Raw genomic sequence first — 11900 nt, 5'->3', positions numbered from 1 at the left:
TCTTTTAAAAATTTGTTTTCTGCCATTAAAAAATATTGCTACTGGCTAGACATGAAAAATGGCAAAAAGTTATGCGTTGCCTGCTCCGTGACTACCAACGTGGCGAAAAGATTCCTTTGTCTGTATGGTCAGTAGGAAATCTTATTAACACAGGTTTAGGACCGCTACAATCCCAAACCTTGGATTCAGGAGATTCTGTAGAACAAATACAAAAACAAATGGAGAAAATGAATTTATATGATAACATAGGTGATGAGAAACAAACAAAAAAAAAAATGAAAAGAGCCAAAAGAATGACAGAAGTCAAGAACAGATCTTTCTCTCTCGACCAACTGCACCTTTGGTCGAGCCCCCTCCTTTCAATCCTGAAACCCCTTGGGATGATGGATTTGCTTTTAAACCACAGATAACTGTGCCTAATAAAATGACCCCTTTACAAAAGGGAGTTCATATAGCACAATTGCAGCGGGATAAAGATGCTTTAGTTCTCCCTGTGGCAGTAACTCAAATCCCACCAGATCCTCAATTTCCACAAGGAGGAATACATTGTGATTATAATGCCATACCATTTAAAACCATAAAGGAGATAAAACAGACATGTACCCAATATGGAACTAATTCTCCTTATACCATGGGACTAATTCAGAGACTTTCACAAGCTGAACAGTTAATTCCTTATGATTGGGAAATGATAGCCAGAACTTGCCTATCCACCTCAAAATTTTTACAATTTAGGACTTGGTGGCAAGATAAATCAAAAAGCTCACAAAAATGCGACAGCCAACTGGCCAGTTGATATAACACTTGATCAATTAATGGGTAGTGGGGCACATTTTGACATTCAAGCTCAGTTACAATTTGATAATCAACTACTCACTCAAGTGAAGATAATATGTTTAAAAGCCTGAAGAAAAAATAAATCCACCTGGACAAGCCTTGATTTCATTTACTCAAATTAATCAAATGGAAAACCTTATGTAGGTTACCTTATTGCCAGGCTACATCAAAATTTAAATAAAGCAGTCTAGTTCTTGCTTATGACAATGCTAACTCAAAATGTAAAAAGGCGATTCAGCCTCTCAAAACACAGGGTGCCCCTCTAAAAAAAAAAAAATCTTAAGTTTGCCAAGATATTGGGTCAGAACCATATAAAATACAACTTCTGGCTCAAACATTGTCTAAGGCTAATAAAAAGATACGAGATGTCACCGATTAAGACATTAAAATAGACTGTAAAAAAAGTAGTCAGTTGATAAATTATACTATTGGCTCTGATGCCACTCCTATTTGTATTGGTTTTGAAAGTATATGTCTTAAAACAAGATATGAAAAGTGGCTGTCAGTTGTCAAGAAATCAAATGAAGATAAGACTTCCCTCTTTCTGTTAACTGCCCACCCTTTTTTAAAAAAAGAAAAAACTTCCAACATGATTAATCCACCAGAAATTCCTGATTGTGTTGCTGAAATTAGCCATGGTATTAAAAATTGGTTAAGATGAAAATCATATAAAGGATCAGAAGGTCACTTATTATTAAATGTTACAAAAGACTCATCAATTGGGGACACCAAAGAACCCCTAAACTTATAGAATCGAAAATGTCTTCCCCATGGCTATATAATGAAAAGACAATTAGTACTTATGTTAGTCAACCCCTCACATGACATGAGGGTAGGATTAGCTCCCCTTGTGCCTTGTCTAGATCATTATCCTATTCATGATAAATTATAGAAAATACCCATGACATTAAAAAAACTAATTGCTTAAAAAGGACGATATACTGAATATATTTTAAATGACCCAAAAGCTACCTTTAATTTTATGAAAAAACCTCTACCCACACTATTCAGACTTATGTAAAGATTCCTTTTGTTTTTATGATCAGACCAGCAAAATATGATCTCAATTTGGGATTAGTAACATGTATTAACTGTTCATTTTATACATTTATAAATAACATCATTCCTTTTGATAAAAGTTGACAGAATATTTACTTTTTTTTTTCATTTTTCCAAAACAGACTTTAAAAAGGTGAAAAATCTGAAAAAAATTAAGGGGTGGGGGGAACCCAAGAGAACATACCACGACTGGCTCAGTCACAAAGAAACACCATCATCTTAAAAGATATTTAAGTTTAATACAAATTTTATACAAAGAAAATGTGAAAAAATACTTCCATATGCTAAAAGCAATTATGTTTCACAAATAAGGCCAGCTAGGCTAGTTTTTTTTTTTTTTTTTTGACAACTGCAATCTACAAATGTTCTTTCTTGTTTTCTTCTAGGACTCTTTTTTTTCTTTTCTAATATGGGTTAACTAGCTGGAAACTCTACAGTCCGCATCCTCTTATCAACAATGAAGAGAAAGGAAAAGAGACTAAAATGTACAACAGAATGTACTGGAATGATATCATACAATTAATTTTTCTCATATACATACATCACCTTTTTGCTTTGTTCAATGCTTCTTGTTTTACACAACATACAAAATGGTACTACAGCATACGTAGTGCAACAGCACGGCGGTGTCCTGCTTCCCCTCAAACTGCCTTTGTTTCATGCTGACATAAAAACATAAAATTCCATCATATAAAAATTACATACATGCTTCATCACAGACTCAAATGTCCTCTCTGCATGCGTGCGTCTCGCCTTCGACTTCTCACTTCGTGAAGCACGGCTATCTCTTACCAAGCAGGTGTGAGTGTCTTTAAAGGAAAGCAAAGAAAAACTGTTTCGGAGCTTCTGACTCGAATGCTCTCTCCTGCAAACTGAGCTGAACAGGGCTTGTTTCTAGTTAATCTTCTGTAAACAAGGATGTGGTGGTTTCTTCTTCTTCTTCTTCTTCTTTCCCTTTTATATGAGTAGTGTCATCATGGAAATCACATAAAATTAACGAGCTCCTCCGTGTGTCCTTCTGTTCCAGAGAGCTTGCCGTTTGTAACATGATAACGCAGTATTTGAAAGGGGCCAATGGGTGCATGTGGTGTGTCCACAGCAGCACCGAATTCTGTGCTGGAAATTCCTGATCCCAATGTGCTGTGTACAGACATACGAATGGAAACAGCTCACAGGGCATCAGAGGAGGAGGAGCTGTGCTCCCCAAAGCGACCCCCCCGCCCTCTCTGCACCCCTGTAACAGATGGTCTGGATGACCATCTTTTCTTCAGCATCCAAACATTCTTTTTGTTGTTGGGTGTGTTTTCTGTTTTTTATTTCTCTCTCTCTCTCTTTTTTTTATAAGTTAAAGTCAATACAAATATAAAAAGGGGAAGGTACTCTAGGCTCGATGACATCCACAAATTGTTCCTTATTTACATCTTAAGCAAAGGCTTCACGTGGGTGGAACAGTCCTCAGTCAAGGCTATCACGGGATGTGACGTAGTGTGGGCGGCCCTCAGTCAAGGCTATCGCGGGATGTGACGTAGTGTGGGCGGCCCTCCGTGCCGGGTGCAGAGGCCGAGTCTGAATGGCTGAGGGTGGTGGTCTTCCGGTCTCACTTTTCTTTGCGGTTTCCGGTTTCCCTGGTGTCTGGATTGTTTCCCTCCATGGGGTGGGTGGCCTGTGTCCCACCATGTCCCTAGTCCTAGAAGGTATCCAGGAGGGACTCTTGGGATGAGGCTCTTCAAACTGGTACTGGAGTTGTGCTCTGAGTGGGCCGACCCTCGCTTCTTGCTGCCGCTCCAGCAACTGGATTTACTGCTCCGGGAATGGTACTTCTGGGCTGTGTAGTTGGGGTGCGGCTGGTGGTCTGTGCTGGTTGGGGCAGAGGCAGGTTGTTTGTTGCACCTGTTGCTAACAGAGCCTTGGTTGGAGCCTAAGAGAATGGAGGAGGGCGTCTCCCTGGAGCCAGAGAGGTCAAGAATTGAGCCACTGTCCTTGCTTTTCTCAGCTGGCGTCTCCTTCTCTTTCCAGGTGCTGCTTTCCGGGGGAGCTGCCTGAACACTAGAGGAGGCACCCTGGGATTAGTTAGTGTTTTTGTGTTGACCTCAGAGTCTGCTTCCTGCTGAGGGGTGGTAGCTGACTGGGTGCGAGATTTCATGTGCTCGAGCCAATGGGCCTTCTGGCAGGGGTAGTCACAGTAGCTGGTGTTCCAGCCGCAGTAGAAGATAGCCTCCTTCTTGCAGTTGGCACACCACTGCTGCGTCTTGGTTTCGTCCACTGCCTGCTGCTTCTCCAGCTCCAGTTGCTTCTTCACCTCGGCAATGAGCAGGTCCCACTCCTGCTCTAGGCTCTGCCGCATCTCTGCCATGGTCAGCTCCAAGTTGTGTTTCATTTCCGAGAGCTCCTGCTGGGGCAGCCACTGGAGTTTCCCTATCTCAATCCTCAGCCTGTGGATCTCAGTTATTGTGCTTCCAGTAGTGTTCATAGAAAGATCGTTATATATTTCCGTCATTGTGCCTTTTATTGCATCCATCATTTTGCTAGCGTACTTGGCAATGTCTGCAGTGACATCAGCTGAAACGGTGGCGATGGGCAGGTCTGTGCTGACCGAAGATGCAAGGGTGATCATGGTCCGTCCCTGAGCTGGTTACCAGGGGCGACGACTGGGTGCTGGTCACCAGGGTGATGGTGGAGGTGGATGGACTCTGCGTGATCTCTTCCTGCTGGACAGTTGATGAGTTCCACATGACCCGCTGCACGGCCGGGGCAGTCTCCTTCGGTAAAAGCAGCCTCTGCTTTTTCGCCAGGCTTCCTGTGCTGGTGGTGGCCATGATCCCCGCCGTGGGAGTTTGGGAGGATGAGCAGGTGAGGACCGGCGTTTCAGGGGGAGACTGGCTGCCCGCTGTCATGGATGGTGGAGCTTTACCTACGACCTCCTGCTTGGGAGATGGTTCTTTGGGTTCCTTCTTATTTTTTCGACCCTCCTGCCCAGAATGGTCTTCTCCTAAATCTGACAAGTTAGCTCTCTGAATCGGAGTCCAGGCCCAAATGCACTGTTGGGGAATCCGTCTCATCTTTTCTCTTCAGCTTATCCTTTGTGGAATGAAGCGAGGGTTTTGCTTTGTCTGAAAAGTCCTTTTCAGGCTGGGGCTCGTCTTCTCCTTGACTGAGCTTGGGTCTGCTTTCTCGCTGCCTGGTGACGTGCTGACTTTCAGCTCCTCTTTTGTCTCCACTGGGTTTGGCAATTTGGGCTTTTTTTGACAGCAGATGGCTCTTTGTCCATCCGAGCCCCCTCTTTGTCTTTGTCATCTTCTGGCACGTTCTGTTCCTCATCACTGATAGAGTCACTACCGCTACTATTTGACTTCTAAGAATCCTCCTAATCGCTGTGCTCAACAGCCGTATAAACATCTTCCAAGGTTTCATTTATGCCTAATTGTGCTTTGCAACTCTCTATCGTCTCGTCGAGATTTAGCTGGAATCTGCTGTGAATCTGTCGCTTGGGGGAGATGAGAGGAACAGGAGCAGACTGCTGCTGGATAGACTCACTCAGCTCCTTCAGGTCCATCTCGGCCTTGCTTCGATGCAGGTTAAGATTCAGGATGCTTCCTGTGGTGGATGTCTTGTCCATTTTTGTGGTGACTGGCGATACTTGAGGAGAGAAAGGTTTGGGGCTGCCGGATAAACTCCCTGCTTGTCCTGTCTTGGTGGAGGCTGATGAAGCTGTGCTCTTATCCAGGAAGTCCATAGACTCTTCACTGGCGCTGAAGTGGCTGGAGGTGGCCTTCTTCTCAGTGTCCTGCTCCACATTGGAGCCCGTCTGCACGGAGGAGTTTGGACTCATGGGGGAGCGTGGCATGTCAGACAAGGAGATCCTGCAACCTGAGCCCCCTCTCAGCATTGGCTTGCTCATCAGGATCTTGGGCGACACCATCATGTCAAAGCTGAGCTTGACTTTCTCCTGCTTGTCCATCTTGGCAGCACCTGCGCTGGGGTTGGAGGGGTCAAGCAGCATTTGGTACTGGCTCTTGGGCGTGTAGGGTATCCTGAATGGAGAGTAATTAAAAACCCCAAACTTCCAGCGGATGTTCTCCACGTAAACCTCCATCACTTGCATTGTACTGTTGAAGATGCTTTTAGTCTTTTTCACAGAAAAAGGAATTTCTTTAGACATGAGGTAGCAATTATTTATTGGAACCCAGGCTCTGTCATGTCATAAGAAACAGGCATCCACCTGCCCATCTTTATCCCTCAGAGCTTTCACAGGCCAGAATGGAAACCCCTTCAGTTTTGCCCAAACCCAAGGATGTGGATTGCTACGAGGCTTACAAAACCAGTTATCTCGTTTTTGGCAGGCAGCTAGATAACACTCTGGACAAACTTCAATTTCATTCATCTCATGCTCACAGATTTTGATGACTACTTTTGCAATTTGTGTCATTTTGTGATTTCTCCCATTATAAATAATACAGTTGTGCCAAATCCATTTTGCATCAGCCAGGAAGGCTTCTGTGCAGCCATACATTTTCTTTTTAGCATTCTTTCCCAATGTACAAAGGTCCATGGGGTGGAAGATATATTCTGCATAGTCAGGATGTCGCTCCAATGGGACAGGCTTCTGAAATGCATCTGTCCCTGGCTGTTTCATTTTCTGAATGGTGAACTTGAGCAGGTATGATAACTGTTCAATGGTGAGCATCATCATGGCTTTACTCTGAGTCTCGATGCATTCTGCTACTGTGATCTTCTCACATTCAGGACAAAACCAGTCCCCCTCTGGTTCCGATGTCAGTCTCAGACACAGCATGATAAACCCCGGGACAGAGCTCACAGCAAAGGACTTGGCCTTCCTGGTGACAAACCCAGCAGTAGAAATCATTTCATCCATCCTGCGGTACAACATCAACAGGGTCTGTGGTGAGTGGCTGCTTCATATAGTAAAACGGACCATGTCTTAGTTCTAACTGCTCCTTATTGTTATTGTTCAGTAAGCCAGGTTTCTTTTTCTTTTTAATGGGACTTGTGCATGTGTCCTGTGGTGAGTGGCCATTGGAGGAATGAGGAGGGCTGGGGAACTTTCTTTTCTGGACTGTTCTCTCTGTGAAGCCAGGATCTTTGGAGCAGGTAGAAATATCCATGCCGTCTACCACCTCCTGTTCTATTTTTATTTCCTCTTCAGCCAAGATCAAATCACAAAATAGAAAAATATGCCTAGGCTAGAAGCAAAAGGCCTGGCTTCAAAACATTCAAACCACCAGCATTTAGCCCAGGAATTAAGGTTAGGTTTTCCATACTCCCAGCCCCTGGGATGTTTCTTCTCTGCAGCAGGCATGGTTTAGAGAAAGAATTCAGCACTCTTCTAAGCTGTGACTAATTATCCCCCACTACACCCCATATTTACATTGTTAAAACCAAAACTGACATATGGGTTCCAGTTGATTTACAATGACTTTGACAAGAAAGCCCTACATTATATGTTAGTAAAAAGAAAATATTAAAAAATCTTAAACATGTTAAATGTTTTCTGAGATTACTAATTGCTGCCATCTTAGACATTATTGCAGTTACCACTGTGGCAGTCGTAGCTGAAATGGCTCTTCATAAATCTGTACAAACAGTTCATGTTGTACAAAAGATGCCAATGTCCTTTGAACCACTCAACAAAACATTGATGAAAAGTTGGCCTCCCAAGTTGGCCGACCTTCAACAGTCTGTAAAAGATCAATTAGTCAGTTTACAAAAACAAGTGAGACTAAGATGTGATTAGAACTATACTTCCTTTTGTATAATGGCTTTCAAATACAATAAGACACAATTTAATTGAGATAAACAACACCTATTAAATCAAAGTAATATTTCTGTAGATATTCTAGATCCACAACAAGATATATTAAAAGCTTTTAATAAACATCTAGATATGATTTCTGGATCAAATTTTCTTGATACTGTTACTGATAATCTTTCTTATCTTAATCCTTTAAAACAGATCAAGACATTTAGATACAAAATTGCTCTAGTTATGGGAGTACTATTAATTATGTGTTTGTGTTTCTATATGGTCTAGAAAAAAACGGTCAAGAGACAACAAAGCTAACAACAACAACTAACATTTCTCACCATTTCTCATCACTTACAAAATCAAAAAGAGGGAGATGTAAGAGACAGGAAGAATAAAAGAAAAGCAGGCCCCCACAAGGGCCACAAAAAAAATTCATAATTATTGATAAACTGGATCCTATAAGGTATGAGACTCTTGGAACAAGACCAGAGGGAACAGTTCATAATCTTGAAAACAAGATATGATCCTGGGGTCGGAAAACCGACCCCAGACTGTTTCTCAACTGGCGTCTCAGAGTCACACGTTTTACGTATTTGGTGGAAAATCTATAGATAAAAATATTAGTCTTAGTTACTGATTTGTTATCGATTACTGTTTCTTAATTACTTAATGGTTAATGATCATTTGTTCTTTGGCCCTGAAGGCCACATGAGTTATAGTTTAACTCCCTGCATATTCTTTCATTCACGGCTGAAAGTATAATAAAGCTGGCTTGGATTCAGTTTCAGCACCTTCACCTTGGAGCAGTGTTGGTCCCCTGATCCTCGCTTTTCTCTGAAATCTTACATCTCGTTTCTCATTCTCTTGCCATATAGCGCTTTCGAGAACCCTGCTTGTTGAGCTGGTTTCGACACAACACTGGTCAGGGAACATGGGTTGAGAATGCTAGCAGATAAGCCTTAAAGTTCCCAGTTCATATTATAAAAACAGCCTAGTCCTTGCTTTTGAAAGTTTTCTCAGTGCAGTCAATCCAGTTTTCTTGTTTGTCCATGCCACCAGCATGGTGGCGTGACCTTAGTCCACCCCATGGGATGACTGTGATTAGGAGCAGGAAGATACCCAGAGGGGTATGTGTGATCATGCCCTGCATCTCCTGACAGGTCTCTCAGGAGGGTTAAAGGAGAGGTGCTCAGAGCTGCCTAGCTGGGGACGGCAGGCCCAGCAGTCAGTTAGAATGAAGGTGCCTGCTAGAGTTTGAGAGAACTGTACCAGGATGTTTTCTTTGGTGAGGAAGTCTCTAGAGGCACTTCTTAACTACAGGGCTCATCAACGCCCCTCCCTTCTCTGTGCAATCCTGGGTGCTGGGTTGTTACTCTTCCTCTACCTCTACAATACCTGAGTGCCTCTTTCTGATAACTATAACTTTGCCTGTTTTTATGCTCATTCCCTACTCTCACCCAAACTTTTCATCTAGGAAGATCAGGTGTCAGAGGCATGGGACATGTGTATAAAATCAGAATTAAGTTTGAACCATTGTAGATCCCATTTTTGCCTGGCTGCCACCATGGCTATACCAGCCAGGCTGGTCTGGGAAAAGAAATGTGTATCATGCTGGGGAATGGTCAGGACAGAACCCTACAGTTTCAAAAGAGGCCTGTATAATTCCCCATCCCTTTAGTCCTGATTTAATGACCAAATTGCCTTACTCTGAAGTAGGGCTTCTCAGTCTTAACACTGTTGACGTTAGGGGCCAGATCATTCGTGGTCGTAAGAGGCTTTCCCATGCATTGGCACAATATTTAGCAGCATTCCTGACACCTACTCACTAGAGGCCAGCAGTACACCTTCAGCTGTGACAACCAAAAACTATCCAGAAGAAGCTAAATATTCCTCAAGGGGGCAAAATCACCATTGACTGTGAATCTCTAGCCCAAATATGTGTATAACTTGATTCAGGGGCTTCTCTTTGTGGATGTTGAGTCCATATCCACTGGGGTGAGTCACGTTCTATTTTTCCTTCTCCCTGAAAGAGCCCAGTACATACAAGGGTCAGGTGCATAACACACTTTCATAGAAAAAGAATAGACTTTACTTGGAAATACAGAGATCCCCGTTCTGCTTTGCATTACAAGTGTAATCACAGCATCTTATTTGACACCTCTAATCTCAGTTTTCTTATCTGTAATTATGGATAACCACCCTGTTATGGCTGAATTGTGCATCCCCACACCCAAATTCATATGTTGAAATTCTAACTTCTGATATCTCATATGGGACTGCATTTGGAGATTTGGTCTTAGAGAGTATTAAGTTAAAATGTGGTCATTAGGGTGGACCCAAGTCCAGTATAACTGGTAATTTTAAAAGAAAGAAATCTGGACACAGGCATACATACAGAGGGAAAACCATGTGAAGACATGAGGAAAAGATGGCCATCCATGATACAAGCCAAGGAGACAGGCCTCAGAAAAAAACCAACTCTGTTGACACTTGGTCTTAGACTTCTAGCTTTCAGAACTGAGAAAACAAACTTCTGTTGTTTAAGTCATTCAGTCTGTGGTACTTTATATTGGCAGCCTTAGCAAGCTAATACAAATATCTAATAGAAAGTTTTACAGAAGTGAAAGAAAGCATATCTTAGGAACATCAGAGTTACAATAAGAAGTTTGAAAATGACATATGACAATAGCTGTTCTTTATTGATATGTATTATATGTCAAGCACATTTTCTTAGGCAATTTACCTAGATTATTTCTAATTTTACTGTAAACCTACAGGGTTGATGTGATATCATGAGACTCCACTTTGTGGAGAGGGAGAATGGCTGAGTGAACTAAAGGGCCCCAGCCACTGCGCTCTGCAGCCATTGCCTCTTTTTCTCCCAGGTTATGCTTGCTAGGGACTGCTGCCAGCCAGTGGTGGGTATAGGACGAGTACTAAGCAAGCTTGCTCCTGGAAGAAGAGAAACTCCTCTGATCAGGGACTTTGACTTGAAGACTTTCTGAAGGCCTTCCTAAACATTCTTTAAACTGTATGGTGATCTAGGATGCTGCCATCATCCTGTCTCTCCTTCCCTTGATGTCAGAGTGTGTTATGATCTGACAGCTCTACTAACATCCTCTAACTTGCTCTCCATTGCCTCTCATTAACTTGTCCCCTAAACAGATCCTTACATACTAAAGCCTTTCATGCTAATGGCTTCTTGGAATGGACTGACTTAGTATGTATTTTGACTCTATTTTACAGGGAGAACAGGCACACAGAAGTGTGTTCCCAGAGTTGCATAATTAGTACTAGTGCAAGGGTATTCAGATATGATTATCTAACTCTATAGACTGATTCTTCTACATATTATAATGTATCTTGAAATATATGGTGAAAGTACTTTAAACATTAAAACCATTATATGCACCTACCATGTAAAATATGTTTGTTAATAATAAAGTAGAAATCTGAGATCAATATCTCAGGTCTTTGAACAATCTATGCACATAAATAGTAACAATGCCCCTATTTTTGCTTTACCCACCCTTCAAAAGGTCATGTCAAGCTAACACTGCTTGAATTCTCCTCCACAAAACACAGCACTGTGCAAACCACTGTCATCCCACTCACCACAAGAGTTGCTAAAGAGGTGACTAGTGAAATTTTCCCTCTTGCCTCAGAAGTCAAGAGAGAGAAAATAGCTAAATTTCACTGTGTGCTAAGTGCCAGGCTACTTAATTCTTTATTTGGGTGATGGGACACATTGACATTAACAGTGGAGGTCCATATCACCACTTCACCTCATGCATGCACCCACGCTAGAATTTAGTTGCTAATCTAAGAAAACTGGTGGACATACAGACATACTTGATGTACTGAGATTAAATTTCAGCCCCAATGAAAAATAGAGGCTGGAAATAGAAATTATGTCCAACTATATACAACCTAAAATTTAATCCCTTTTCTATTTCAGAGTGTGTAGATTGAGTTTCCTAACCACTAGACTTGCATAAACTCATTTTCCTTTCTATGTTTCTATTGGATTGTTTTCGTGTTTGTTTTCCTTTTATTGCTTTGCAAGGTATTTTTTCAGTTCTAATCTGGTAATTAGTTACCTTTAAATGATAACATACACACTTTATTTTATAAAGACTAAATTTAATCAATCTATCCTTCCCTGGGATAATTAAAGGAAATTGGTTTATATGTATCATCTCTCCATAGTATTGCACATGATTGCTGTTATACTGTATTT

At 41.9% G+C, this 11900-nt stretch overlaps 1 pseudogene; it reads right to left on the bottom strand.

The window, feature by feature from the left end:
• Positions 1–3404: 3404 nt before the first annotated feature.
• On the bottom strand, positions 3405–9444 carry LOC101110571 (MYND-type zinc finger-containing chromatin reader ZMYND8-like; annotated as a pseudogene).
• Between the last annotated feature and the right edge of the window lie 2456 nt (positions 9445–11900).

The sequence above is a fragment of the Ovis aries genome, chromosome X (genome assembly GCF_016772045.2).
Source record: "Ovis aries strain OAR_USU_Benz2616 breed Rambouillet chromosome X, ARS-UI_Ramb_v3.0, whole genome shotgun sequence".
Classification (NCBI taxonomy): domain Eukaryota; kingdom Metazoa; phylum Chordata; class Mammalia; order Artiodactyla; family Bovidae; genus Ovis; species Ovis aries.
Note: the sequence above shows the minus strand (reverse complement) of the source record. Positions and strands in the feature narration are given on the sequence as shown.